The following is a 15,004-nucleotide window of genomic DNA, read 5'->3' as shown; positions in this document are numbered from 1 at the left end:
TTGGTTTTACACTCGGCTCACCAACCAACCTCAATACCCTTGATTCAATCCCCCGATTGAACCAAGCAGATACAAGTTGTAAATAATATAGACAAACAGAAAACTAAGCTTCTCAAAAGCAGATGGAAAACAATATAATCTGAAAAGAGTTTAGAAGCCCTCAAACGCTTTTAAGTTGGAGAAGAGGAATGCCTTCTTAAACTTCGGGTCTCCTCTTGAATGTGTAGTCGACTTGAATGCAGGAGGAGGATTCTTTAATTGCTGGAAAGATGTAGGTGGATGCAGTTAATGCAGCTCTTCCCTCTTTTTTCGTTGAAGAACAGGTTGCAGAGATTGAATGCTTGAATACTTGGAGTGGAATGGTTGTTCTCTACTTTGCTACAGTCTTCTGTGGCTATTTAAACCAACCCCCACGGAAACTAGCCGTTAGACACCTTTTTCTGCCCGTTCTGCACACTCTGCACAGCCTGACAATGTGTCCGTTGGTGGGTTGGAGTCGACTCGCGCGATCAGGAGTCGACTCGTCTGTAGCGGGAGTCGACTCATACTTTTCCGGAGTCGACTCGGCAACTGTTCCAGATTTGAATTAAAGTTGCCTTCGCGACTGGGAGTCAACTTGTCTTGACCCAGAGTCGTCTCGCCAACTTCTGGAGCTGGCTTGGCTTTCTCGGAGTCGGCTCATCCCATGGAGTCCGTGGATTTATTTTTGAATTTGGTCCACTCGAGTCGACTCGTCAATCCTGGGAGTCGACTCGGCGCTCAGAGCCCGAACTCCCTATCTTCTGTCTTTTTGGCTCGTCCAGTCTTGGAGTTGACTCGAACTTCCTCGGAGTCGACTCGGCTCTCAGTTTCCGAAACTTGGTCTTCTGCCTTTTTGATGTGAAGCTGCCTTGGAGTCGACTCTAGCTGTCTGGGAGTCGACTCGAATCTCAGAGGCAGTAACTTGGTCTTCTGTCTTCTTTGTGGTCGCGGAGTCTCGGAGTCGACTCGCGTATTGCGGGAGTCGACTCGAATCTCAGAGTCCGAAAAATGCTTTCTGTCTTTTTTCTTGTGTTCCTCTGAGAGTCGACTCTCACTTTCTTTGGAGTCGACTTGCCAACCATCGGAGTCGACTCGCGTTCCACTGGAGTCGACTCGAATCTCAGACCCGAAAACTGCTCTCTGACTTTTCTGCCTGTGACTCCTTGGAGTCGACTCATACTTCTCCGGAGTCGACTCGGTAAACATTGGAGTCGACTCGCGCACTTCGGAAGTCGACTCGCTTGACAGGTTTTGAATTGAAGCTTTCTGTTCGTCTGTCTGTTCTCAGTCGGAGTCGACTCGTACCGATCCGGAGTCGACTCGAGCCCGTGCCAGTGAACTTGATACGCTTGGAGTCGACTCGTGATACTCTGGAGTCGACTCGAGTCTCAGACTTTGGTTCAAGCTGACTTCTTAACTTATCCAAAATACTATGAACCAAGTCTAGAGACACTTAGAGAAGATTTTCACTGAAAACACTTAATTGAATTCATTAGTAAACAAGAAATATACTCAAATGCTTTGAGCTCATCAAAATCAAATAGGGTTTTAATCAATCACTCCACAATCTCCCCTTTTTGATGATGACAAAACATTGAGTATATGTAAAGTGAATTGCACAATAAACAATGAAATAAAATCCATAAATGAATTCAAATGTCTGGTAATGCAATTTATCCAAGCTTGAAAGGAGTGAAACAGTAAATTTCGGAGTTAAAGCTCCCCCTTTCATTTGGAATTATATAAGCCTTCATATTATGCAATCAATTGTTTGGCTTATATATCTTTAATGATTTAGCTTTGTTAAAATTTCAGATTCTCCCCCTCAACATATGCATTCTACTTTGTTTTGATTCTTTGAATTTCCTTTTAATGCTTTGAAGTTTTTGAACTGAAATTTTTGGTTTTTAGAGGGAAAATCTGTCAATTTGTTCTTGAGTAGAATTCAGCTAATCTCCGAATATCCCTTGAATAGATTCTGGAGATTACTCCATTAGGAGCCCCAAAAGAGAGATAATGAGCCTCGAGGTACCGAATCCACTTAGAACAAATTTGTGTGTTTTAAGAGTTTATCTTTTTATTGATTTTCATTGATTCCTTTTACATATTTTATGCATATTTCTCCCCCTTTTACATATTTTATACATATTTCTCTCCCTTTTTGTCATCATATCAAAAAGGAGGTAATCAGAACACACAATCAAACATAGATCAAAAGGCACAGTATTGAAGAAAAATGCGGCTACTCATTGTATTAATTTGTATGTAAGTACATTTCAGAATACAATAAGTAAAGCAAAACAATACATGTCAAAACAAAACACAAAAAGTAGCTATGGTCCTCCTCGAGGATGTAGCTCCTCCTCTCGAGGATGTATCTCCTCCTCTCGAGGATGTGGCTCCTCCTCTCGAGGATGTGGCTCCTCCTCTCGAGGATGTGTCTCCTCGAGGCATGCGCTCCACGAATGATTGGACCGCATTGGTGACGTTCTCGAGCTGGCGAATGATGGCCTGGATGGCCCTGCTCTGTGTCGTATCCAGCTCGAGCACTGACTTCTGCAGTCCGTCCAGCTTGTCGATGAGCACATTCGACAAGCGCTCGGCCTCCGCGGTAGTGGTGGACATGTCACGGCCGATGTCATCCCGCATCTGTCGAGTGGTGCTCGTGACCTCACCCATGCTATGGAACTGGGCCTGCATCAAGGTCCTCATGTTGTATATCTCTTGCCGCACCTCAGCCGTCATGTCAGTCACGGCTGTCAGGGAAGGAACCAACGCGGAAGATGTGGGCGCAGGAGAGGGAGTAGGGCATCGAACCTCGGAGCTCCCGAAGCAACTCATCCCTCAGATCTCGGACTATCTCCTGCCGCAGCTCCCGGAGCTGCTCAGGATCAATGCGGACCTCCATGGGTGGTGGAGCCGAGGAGGAGGGTCCGGCGGAAGTGGTAGGAGCAGAAGTGGGTGGAAAGTCTGGTACGTCAGGAAAGTCAGAATCGGGCTCAGGACTGGGGGAAGGTCTGGTGGTCTGTGTGGGTGATGGATGACTTCCTAACCCAAATCCCCTCTCTCTTCCGAAAACCCCATCCTGTGTAGGGTCCCTGCACGCGTGCGATCAGTCCATCGCAATGCGCGAAAGGGTTCCCCCTCAGGGATAGGAATCTCGTACTCCCTAAATAATAATGTGAAGACCATGCCGTAGGGTAGGGTGAGCCTAGGTCTGTCTAGTGGCTCACACATGTATCGATATATGAGTTTGGGGAAGTTGATTGGGGTGTCATGAAGCATATAGAACATGAGAGCTAGGTCTCTCTCAGATACAAAGTCAAATCTCCCCGGTCTTAGGGAAGATGGACCTAGACAATATACTCAAGAGGATCCGCATCTCAATCGATAGTGAGCTAGCGGATACCTCGTCTATGGGTGACTGGGGTGGATGCCCTTAGAACGGCCGTAAGGGCCTCAACCCTGTCCTCAGGGTTGTGTGGGAGCCACCCCTACTAGTGGAAGGTGGAGGATGTGGGGCAATAAGATCCTCCGTAAAGAACAGAGGGACACCGGCTACTGTGCCCTCGATACCCCCATCTCCCCGATGGACGGTACCGTAGAACTCTCTAATGAGCCCTGGATATGTGGGGAGATCTAAGGTGAGGAAGTACTCTAAGCCCTGGGCCCTGAGTCTATCACCTATAGTGAACCCTTCCCGGGAGAGATAGTCGAAGTCGACATATCTCCCGGTGGTGACGGCCTTCCCGGCTAATGGCCTCGCGGGAACCGCCCTAGGCGGGGAACGAGCCGGAGGTTGTGGCCTCGCGGGATCGTGCCGAGCCTTGGAGCGCCGCTCGGGACCGGCCTCGGGTCGGGACCTCTTCCGGACTACGGTCTTACGCGGCATAATGACCTAAAATGGGAGGAAAACCTAATGAACGGTGAAGAACCGACGGGAAAGTCTTGGGACGACCGGGGGACGACCTAGAAAGGGAGGAAAACCCTAGGGGACGGTGAAGGGTCGACGGAAAAAGCCTTGGGGACGACCTAGGAGTCGGCTCTAGGGCTTGTGAATAGTGGCGGCTTGAGAAAGAAGTGTTTTCGAAACGACAAAGTTAGGGTTAAAAAGTCGGATCCGACTGCGAGTCAACTCCACTGAGTCGCGAGTCGACTCGACCTCGAGTCGACTCCAGAATATGCGCGAGTCGACTCTCCTTATGCGCCTGTAGACCTCGAGTCGACTCCCGACTATATGTGAGTCGACTCCCCCTCAGCTGCCATCTCTGCGAGTCGACTCCCGCAAATGCGCGAGTCGACTCTCCCTCAGGAGCCGACTCTGAAACTTACTCGAGTCGTCTCTAACTTTGGCACGCACCTAAAAATCATGCTACATTCGTGCCAAATGAGGGAAAAACACTAAAGTATGATCTGATTTGATGATCAGTGAAAAGAAACTCTATTTTAACCACAATCTAATCATCAAAATCAGTGAATCTAGTGGAAACTACCACTAGGATGGATCAATCACTCCTAATCCCCTCCTAAGCACACTAAACCTCTCTTCACTTAGGGGTTTTGTAAAAATATCTGCTAATTAATCATCAGTACAAATAAATTGGAGTGTCACATCACCATTCAATACATGATCTCTTATGAAGTGATGTCTTATCTCAATGTGTTTAGTTCTTGAATGCTGAATTGGATTTTTAGTTAGATTAATGGCACTTGTATTATCACAATTAATGAAAATTTTATCTTGTTTAATGCCATAATCTTCTAGTTGTTGTTTAATCCACAAGATTTGAGCACAACAACTCCCGGCTGCAACATATTCAGCTTCAGCAGTAGACAATGCAACCGAGTTTTGTTTCTTGCTAAACCATGAGATAAGGTTTTCTCCTAGAAATTGACAAGACCCGCTGGTACTTTTTCTATCAAGCTTACATCCAGCGAAAGTCTGAATCTGTGTATCCTATTAAGTTTAGGCTAGATTCTTTAGAGTACCATAATCCTATATTCTTAGTTCCTATTAAGTATTTAAAAATTCTCTTAACTGCAACTAGATGTGATTCTTTAGGATTAGCCTGATATCTAGCACACATGCAAACGCTAAACATAATATCAGGTCTATTTGCAGTAAGATACAATAAGGATCCTATCATACCTCTATACAGTTTCTGATCTACAGATTTACCTGATTCATCTTGGTCTAATTTGCATGATGAGCTCATGGGGGTGCTGATTGACTTGTTTCCCTCCATATCAAACTTCTTGAGCATCTCCTTGATATATTTGGCTTGATTGATGAAGATGCCTCCTTCAGACTGTTTGATTTGAAGCCCGAGGAAGTAGTTCAGCTCTCCCATCATGCTCATCTCAAATTCACTCTGCATTAAATCAGCAAATTCTTCGCAGAGGCGATTGTTTAGTAGCACCGAAAATGATATCATCAACATAAATCTGTACTAATAACATATCTTTGTTTTGCTTTTTCAGAAACAGTGTTGTATCTACATTTCCCCTAGAGAATTTATGTTCTAATAGGAATTTGCTAAGCCTCTCATACCATGCTCTAGGTGCTTGTTTTAAACCATAAAGTGCTTTGTTCAGTTTATATACATGATTAGGGTATTGATGATTTTCAAAACCAGGAGGTTGTTCTACATATACCTCCTCATTAATATACCCATTTAAAAATGCACTTTTTACATCCATTTGAAATAGTTTGAAGTCCTTAGAGCATGCATACGCTAATAATAATCTAATGGCCTCAAGTCTAGCTACTGGAGCAAAGGTTTTCATCAAAAATCTATACCTTCTTCTTGATTATAACCCTTTGCTACTAGTCTAGCCTTATTCCTTATAACAATTCCATTTCATCAACGTTTATTTTTATAAATCCATTTAGTACCTATAATTGGATATTCAGAAGGTCTCTCTACTAGATTCCATACCTTATTTCTAGTAAATTGGTTTAATTCTTCTTGCATTGCATTTATCCAATCTTACATCATTTTCGGCTTCTTCTCTATGTTTGGGCTCAAAGTGTGAGACAAAAGCTAGATGGTTATTTAAATTTCTAAGGGATGCTCTAGTCCTAAACCGGTTGAGATGGATCATCTAGAATTAGTTCCTTAGGATGCCCGTGAGCATACCTCCAAGCTTTAGTTAACCCATGATCCACAATAGCCTCTTGGCTTGATGATGCTCCTTCACTCAACTTTTGATTATCATCTTGTAATGCCATTTCATCTATCTTTTCTTCAAGAATTTTAACATCATCATCAAATTAACTTTCTTACTAGAGAAAAATCACTAGAGTCATCAAATACAACATGTATAGATTCTTCTATAACTAACGTTCTTTTATTAAAGACTCTATAGGCTTTACTAGTTGTAGAGTAACCTAAGAATATCCCTCATCAGATTTAGAGTCAAATTTACCTAGATTATCTTTTCCATTATTATGAACAAAAACACCTACATCCAAAAACATAAAAGTAATTGACTTTTGGTTTTCTGTTTTTCCAAAGTTCATAAGGTGTTTCTTTATGATGGGTCTCAATAGAACTCTATTTAATATATGACAAGAGGTATTAATGGCTTCTCCCCAAAAGTACTTAGGGAGGTTACTTTCACATAACATAGTTCTAGCCATTTCTTCTAGAGTTCTATTTTTCCTCTCCACAACTCCATTTGTTGTGGTGTCCTAGGTGCAGAAAAATTATGGGTTATCCCCTTTTTACTACAAAACTCATCAAATGACTGATTTTCCGAATTCGGGTACCATGGTCACTTCTAATGGCTATTACTGAAGTATCTCTAGCATTGGGTTACTTCCTTATGAAACTTTTTAAATACTGAAAAAGCTTGATCTTTATGTGCTAAGAACATAACCCAAGTGTATCTAGAATAGTCATCCTACAATACTAGACCATATTTATTTCCACCTAGGCTAGTGGTTTCTAGTTGGTCCGAATAGGTCCATGTGTAATAATTCTAGAGGTCTAGATGTAGAGACACATTTTATGGATTTAAATGAGTTCCTAGATTGTTTGCCAAATTGACATGCTTCACATATTTTGTTCTTCTCAAATTTTAATTTTGGCAAACCTATCACGGAATCTCTTTTAACTAGTTTAGTTATTGTGTCCATTGCTTGCATGACCTAACTTACGGTGTCATAACCAGCTAGCATCATTATCCTTAGTTTCATTAACAACTAGACTGTGGAGTGATTGATTAAAACTCCATTTGATTTTGATGAGCTCAAAGCATTTGAGTATATCTTGTGATTACTAATGAATTCAATTGAGTGTTTCAGTAAAAATCCTGTCCAAGTGTCTCTAGACTTGGTTCATAGTATTTTGGATAAGTTAAGAAGGCTGCATGAACCAAAGTCTGAGACTCGAGTCGACTCCCGAGTATCACGAGTCGACTCCAAGCGTATCAAGTTCACTAGCACGAGCTCGAGTCGACTCCCAGACTAGTACGAGTCGACTCCGACTGAGAACAGAAAGAAGAACAGAAAGCCTCATCTCAGAACCTGTCAACGAGTCGACTCCTGAAGTGCGCGAGTCGACTCCAATGTTCAACGAGTCGACTCCAGGGTAGTAAGAGTCGACTCCAAGAGGTACACAAAGAAAAGTCAGAGAGCAGTTTTTCGGGTCTGAGATTCGAGTCGACTCCAGTGGAACGCGAGTCGACTCCGATGGTTGGCAGGTCGACTCCAAAGAAAGCATGAGTCGACTCTCAGCGGAACATAAGGAAAAAGTCAGAGAGCATTTTGGGACTCTGAGATTCGAGTCGACTCCCGCATTGCACGAGTCGACTCCGAGACTCCGCAACCATCGACAGACAGAAAACCATGTTACTGCCTCTGAGATTCGAGTCGACTCCCAGACAGCTCGAGTCGACTCCAAGACAAGCTTCACGTCTAAAGGCAGAAGACCAACTTTCGGAACTGAGAGCCGAGTCGACTCCAAGGAAGTTCGAGTCGACTCCAAGACTGGATGAGCCAAAAGACAGAGGATCGGGAGTTCGGGCTCTGAGATTCGAGTCGACTCCAAGGACAGTCGAGTCGACTCGAGTGGACAAAATTCAAAATTGGATCCACGGACTTCTGTGGATGAGCCGACTCCAAAATTGCCAGGGTCAGCTCCAGAAGTTGGCGAGTCGACTCCGGGTCAAGACGAGTCGACTCCCAGTCGTGACGGCAACTTTAATTCAAATTTGGAACAGTTGCCGAGTCGACTCCGGAAAAGCTTGAGTCGACTCCTGCTACAGCCGAGTCGACTCCTGATCGCGCGAGTCGACTCCAACCCACCAACGGTCATATTGTCAGGCTGCGCAGAGTGTGCAGAACGGACAGAAAAAAGCAGTGTAACGGCTAGTTTCCGTGGGGGTTGGCTTAAATAGCCACAGAAGACTGTAGCAAGGCAGAGAACAACTATTCCACTCCAAGCATTCAAGCTTTCAAGCTCTGCAACGTGCTCTTCAACGAAAAAGGGGAAGATCAGCATTTACTGCAACCAACTACATCTTTCCAGCAATTAAAGCCTCCTCCTCCTGCATTCAAGTCGACTACTCATTCGAGAGGAGACCGGAGTTCAAGAAGCCATTCCTCTACTTCAGCTTAAAAGCGTTTGAGGGCTTCTAAACTTCTCTTTTGATTATATTGTTTTACATCTGCTTTTGAGAAGCTTATTTTCCTTTCTTTCTATAACTTGTATTTACTTGGTTCAATCGGGGGATTGAATCAAGGGGACTAAGGTTGGTTGGTGAGCCAAGTTAAAAACCAACGTGTGTAAGGGTTTGATTGTGAGCCCGGAAAAACAATCGGGGTTGGTTCTAGTCGGTGAGCCTGGGAAAACCGACCGAGTTCGTTGTGAGCTCGTAAAACAACAAGTTTGGTTGTGAGCTTGCAAAACAACCGGCTGTAATCCAAGGGGGTTATAGTGAAATTCCCAAGTGAGACTTGGGGAGTGGACGTAGGAGCAAGGGTTAGCTCCGAACCACTATAAAACCTTGTGTTTTGTGATTGATTGGCTCTTTTCTTCTTACTCTCACATCACTCACAGCACTTAGGATTAATTAAATAACTTGCAATAGTTTTTAATTAATCATCCATAACGTTTTAAATATCTAAATTAATTTTAAAACCCAATTCACCCCCCCTCTTGGGTTGTCTATCTGGGCAACAAGTGGTATCAGAGCCTAAACTCTTCCACCCAAGAATAAAAGATCGAAATGACAACCCCATTTGGATCTTCCCACATTGAGGGTCAGTCCACCCAAAGACCCCCATTCTTTAATGGGTCTGACTACTCATATTGGAAGGCTAGGATGAGAATATTCATCCAAGCCCAAGACTATGAGATGTGGACTATTGTAGTAAATGGGCCATACATCCCATCCATATATGTAGAGGGTGTCAAGGTACCCAAACTAGAAACGGATTGGGATGAACATGACATGAGGAAGGCACAACTTAATTCCAAAGCTATGAATGTACTCTATTGTGCCTTAGATAGAAATGAATTCAATAGGGTTTCAACTTGCAATTCTGCAAAAGAAATTTGGGACAGACTTGAAGTGACCCATGAGGGCACGAATCAAGTCAAGGAATCCAAAATAAACATCTTGGTTCATAAATATGAACTATTTAAAATGGATTCAAATGAAACAATCACATGCATGTTCACTAGGTTTACTGATATTGTCAATGGCCTAAAAAGCCTTGGCAAGAACTATACTAACAGTGAGCTTGTCAGGAAAATCCTTCGGTGTCTACCAAGGTCGTGGGAAGCTAAAGTGACGGCAATCCAAGAAGCCAAGGACTTGAACAAGTTACCACTTGAGGAGCTTCTTGGATCCCTTATGACGCACGAGCTCACCATGAAACAACACAACGAGGAAGAGTTCTCCCATAAGAAAAAGGTAATAGCTTTAAAATCTACTTCATCTAACAAAGACTTATCTTGCAGTAGCAGCAGTGAAGAAGAAGAACATGAGGAAGATGATGGGTGAGGCGCTTCTTGTGCGTAAGTTCAAGAAATTCATCAACCACAAGAAGGCGTATCATCAAAGGAGAGGCCCCTCAAATTCCTATCGAAAGGATAAGGGTAAGAAAAGGGAAAATGAGGGGATAGGATGTTACGAGTGCAAGAAGCCAGGTCACATAAGAGCAGAGTGCCCCTTACTGAAGAAGGGGAGTAAGTACAAGAAGAAGAAGGCTCTTGTCACTACACTATCCGACTCCGACTCATCATCCTCCTCATCAGATGATGAACAAGAAGAGAAGGCCAATTTCTGCTTCATGGCCAACGAAAACGAGGTAACTTCCGATACGCATCTTGATTTTTCTTTTGATGAACTTTATGATGCTTTTAATGAATTAATGGTAGAATATAAGGCTATAAATCTTAAGAATAAAGAACTAAAAATAGCTAATCAATCACACCTACATAAATACGATAAATTAGTTAAGGATAAGGATTTAATCACCAAAGAAAATATAGAACTTAAAACAAGCAACCAACTTTTAACTCAAAAGACTAACACCTTAACTAAAGATAATAAAAAACTAACTAAGGAATTTTCAGAACTTAAAAAATATAAACAAACCTTAGATAAGGATCTTACAAAAGAACTTAATGATCTAAAAGCTGAAAATCAAACACTAACTAAAGAACTTAACAAATACAAACCCTTAGTTGAAAAATTTACATATAGCTCTGAAAAATTAAACATGATACTAAATAGTCAACGAGCCGTATTTAATAAAGCGGGTTTAGGGTATAAACCAAGAAATAAACAAAAACTTCTTAGTAACTTCTTTGTTAAAGCTGGAGAAACTAAAACTAAGAAAATAACTTGCTTTTGCTGTGGTACAGTAGGTCATAAAGCAAATGTGTGTAATTTTAGGAAAAGTATAACTAAAAGAAAAGTTAAAAGGGTATGGGTTCCAAAAGGAACCAACTTGACTAACCATGAAGGACCCAAGAAAACTTGGGTACCTAAGATGACATGATTTGTTTGTGTAGGAGTGTCTTGCAGCCAAGGTCAACAAAAACTGCTGGTATTTGGATAGTGGCTGCTCAAGGCACATGACGGGTGATAAAGATCAATTTTTCACCCTTGAAGCTAAGAAGGGAGGTGCTGTGACTTTTGGAGACAACAACCAAGGTCACATCATTGGTATTGGTAAAGTTCAAATTACCCCTTCTACTTTTATAGATAATGTTAGATATGTTGATGGTCTTAAGCATAACTTGTTAAGCATTAGTCAATTATGTGATAAAGGATATGATGTTATGTTTAAACCATCACTATGCATTATAACAAATCCTAATGATAATAGTTTAGTTTTTAAAGGAATTAGACGTGGAAATGTATATGTTGTAGACCTAGAAGATCTTGCAAAACATAACCAATGTCTAGTTGTAAATGAAACTAAAGATAATGATGCTAGTTGGTTATGGCACCGTAAGTTAGGTCATGCAAGCATGGACACAATAACTAAACTAGTTAAAAGAGACTCCGTGATAGGTTTGCCAAAATTAAAATTTGAAAAGAACAAAATATGTGAAGCATGTCAATTTGGCAAACAATCTAGGAACTCTTTTAAATCCATAAAATGTGTCTCTACTTCTAGGCCTCTAGGAATTACTACACATGGACCTATTTGGTCCAACTAGAACAACAAGCCTAGGTGGAAATAAATATGGTCTAGTTATAGTAGATGATTACTCTAGGTACACATGGATCATGTTTCTAGCGCATAAGGATCAAGCATTTTCTATGTTTAAGAAGTTCCATAAGGAAGTAACAAATGCTAGAGAGTCTTCAGTCATAGCCATTAGAAGTGACCATGGGTACCGAATTCGAAAATCAATTATTTGACGAATTTTGTAGTAAAAAGGGGATAACCCATAATTTTTCTGCACCTAGGACACCACAACAAAATGGAGTTGTGGAAAGGAAGAATAGAACACTAGAGGAAATGGCTAGGACTATGTTATGTGAAAGTAACCTCCCTAAGTACTTTTGGGGAGAAGCCATTAATACCTCTTGTCACATATTAAATAGAGTTTTATTAAGACCCATTATAAAGAAAACACCTTATGAACTTTGGAAAAACAGAAAACCAAAAGTTAATTACTTTCATGCCTTTGGATGTAGGTGTTTTGTACATAATAATGGGAAAGATAATCTAGGAAAATTTGATCCTAAATCTGATGAAGGAATATTCTTAGGTTATTCTACAACTAGTAAAGCCTATAGAGTCTTTAATAAAAGAACCCTAGTTATAGAAGAATCTATACATGTTGTTTTTGATGACTCTAGTGACATCTCATCTAGTAAGAAGGTTAATTTTGATGATGATGTTGAAATACTTGAAGAAAAGATAGATGAGATGGGATTACAAGATGATAATCAAAAATTGATTTGAAGAAGCATCATCAAGCCAAGAGCCTATTGTGGATCATGGGCTAACAAAAGCTTGGAGGTATGCTCACGGGCATCCTAAGGAACTCATTCTAGATGATCCATCTCAACCGGTTAGGACTAGAGCTTCACTTAGAAATTTGAATAACCATCTAGCTTTTGTTTCACACTTTGAGCCCAAACATATAGAAGAAGCCGAAAATGATGTAAATTGGATAAATGCAATGCAAGAAGAACTAAACCAATTTACTAGAAACAAAGTGTGGGATCTAGTAGAGAGGCCTTCTGAATATCCAATTATAGGTACAAAATGGATATATAAAAATAAGCTAGATGAAAATGGAATTGTTATAAGGAATAAGGCTAGACTAGTGGCCAAAGGGTTATAATCAAGAAGAAGGCATAGATTTTGATGAAACCTTTGCTCCCGTAGCTAGACTTGAGGCTATTAGACTATTATTAGCATATGCATGCTCTAAGGATTTCAAACTATTTCAAATGGATGTAAAAAGTGCATTTTTAAATGGGTATATTAATGAGGAAGTGTATGTAGAACAACCTCCTGGTTTTGAAAATCATCAATACCCTAATCATGTGTATAAACTGAACAAAGCACTTTATGGATTAAAACAAGCACCTAGAGCATGGTATGAGAGACTTAGTAAATTCCTATTAGAACATGAATTCTCTAGGGAAAATGTAGACACAACATTATTTCTGAAAAAGCAAAACAAAGATATGTTATTAGTACAGATTTATGTTGATGATATCATTTTCGGTGCTACTAACAATCGCCTCTGCGAAGAGTTTGCTGATTTGATGCAGAGTGAGTTTGAGATGAGCATGATGGGAGAGCTGAACTACTTCCTAGGGCTACAAATCAAACAATCTGAAGGAGGAATCTTCATCAATCAAGCAAAATATATCAAGGAGATGCTCAAGAAGTTTGATATGGAGGGAAACAAGTCAATCAGCACCCCCATGAGCTCATCATGCAAATTAGATCAAGATGAATCAGGTAAATCTGTAGATCAAAAATTTTATAGAGGTATGATAGGATCTTTACTGTATCTTACTGCAAGTAGACCTGATATTATGTTTAGTGTGTGCATGTGTGCTAGATATCAGGCTAATCCTAAAGAATCACACCTAGCTGCAGTTAAGAGAATTTTTAAATACTTAATAGGAACTAAGAACATAGGGCTATGGTACTCTAAAGAATCTAGCCTAAACTTAATAGGATACACAGATTCAGACTTCGCTGGATGTAAGCTTGATAGAAAAAGTACCAGCGGGTCTTGTCAATTTCTAGGAGAAAACCTTATCTCATGGTTTAGCAAGAAATAAAACTCGGTTGCATTATCCACTGCTGAAGCTGAATATGTGGCAGCCGGGAGTTGTTGTGCTCAAATCTTGTGGATTAAACAACAATTAGAAGATTATGGCATTAAACAAGATAAAATTTTCATTAATTGTGATAATACAAGTGCCATAAATCTAACTAAAAATCCAATTCAACATTCAAGAACTAAACACATTGAGATAAGACATCACTTCATAAGAGATCATGTATTGAATGTGATGTGACACTCCCAATTTGTTTGTACTGATAATCAATTAGCAGATATTTTTACAAAACCCCTAAGTGAAGAGAGGTTTAGTGTGCTTAGGAGGGGATTAGGAGTGATTGATCCATCCTAGTGGTGGTTTTCACTAGAATAATAGATTTTGATGATTACAATGTGGTTAAAATAGAGTTTCTTTTCAAAGATCATCAAATCAGATCATAATTAGGTGATTTTCCCTCATTTGGCATGATTATAGCATGAGTTTTAGGTGCGTGCCAAAGTTAGAGACGACTCGAGTAAGTTTCAGAGCCGGCTCCTAAGGGGGAGTCGACTCGCGCATTTGCGGGAGTCGACTCGCAAAGATGGCAGCTGAGGGAGAGTCGACTCGCACATTGTCGGGAGTCGACTCGAAGTCTACAGGCGCATAAGGAGAGTCGACTCGTGCATATTCTGGAGTCGACTCGAGGTCGAGTCGACTCGCGACTCAGGGGAGTCGACTCGCAGTCGGGATCCGACTTTTTAACCCTAGGTTTGTCGTTTCGCAAACACTTTTCTTTCAAGCCGCCACTGTTCAAAAAGCCCTAGAGCCGACTCCTAGGTCGTCCCCGATCGTCTCCAACCTCTGTTCGGTCGATTTTTCACCGGTTCTTAGGGTTTTCGTCCGTTCCTAGGTCGTCTTCCTGTCCGTCCCGAGTCTCCTCCGTCGACCTTTCTCCGTCCTTTAGGTGTTTCTTCCCGTTTAGGTCAAGATGCCTCGTAAGACCGTGGTTAGGGAAGAGGTCCCGTCCCGAGGCCGGTCCCGAGCGGCGCTCCAAGGCGCGGCACGATCCCGCGAGGGAACCACCTCCGGCTCGTTCCCCGCCTAGGGCGGTTCCCGCAAGGCCGTTGGCCGGGAAGGCCGTCACCACCGGGAGGTATGTCGACTTTGACTATCTCTCCCGGAAAGGGTTCACCATAGGTGATAGGCTTAGAGCCCAGGG

General features: G+C 41.6%; 1 pseudogene; it reads left to right on the top strand.

Moving 5' to 3' along the window:
* Positions 1-9,300: 9,300 nt before the first annotated feature.
* On the top strand, positions 9,301-14,109 carry LOC120111983 (annotated as a pseudogene).
* The last annotated feature ends 895 nt before the right edge of the window (positions 14,110-15,004 follow it).

This window comes from Phoenix dactylifera, chromosome 9 (assembly GCF_009389715.1).
Source record: "Phoenix dactylifera cultivar Barhee BC4 chromosome 9, palm_55x_up_171113_PBpolish2nd_filt_p, whole genome shotgun sequence".
Classification (NCBI taxonomy): Eukaryota; Viridiplantae; Streptophyta; class Magnoliopsida; order Arecales; family Arecaceae; genus Phoenix; species Phoenix dactylifera.
Note: the sequence above shows the minus strand (reverse complement) of the source record. Positions and strands in the feature narration are given on the sequence as shown.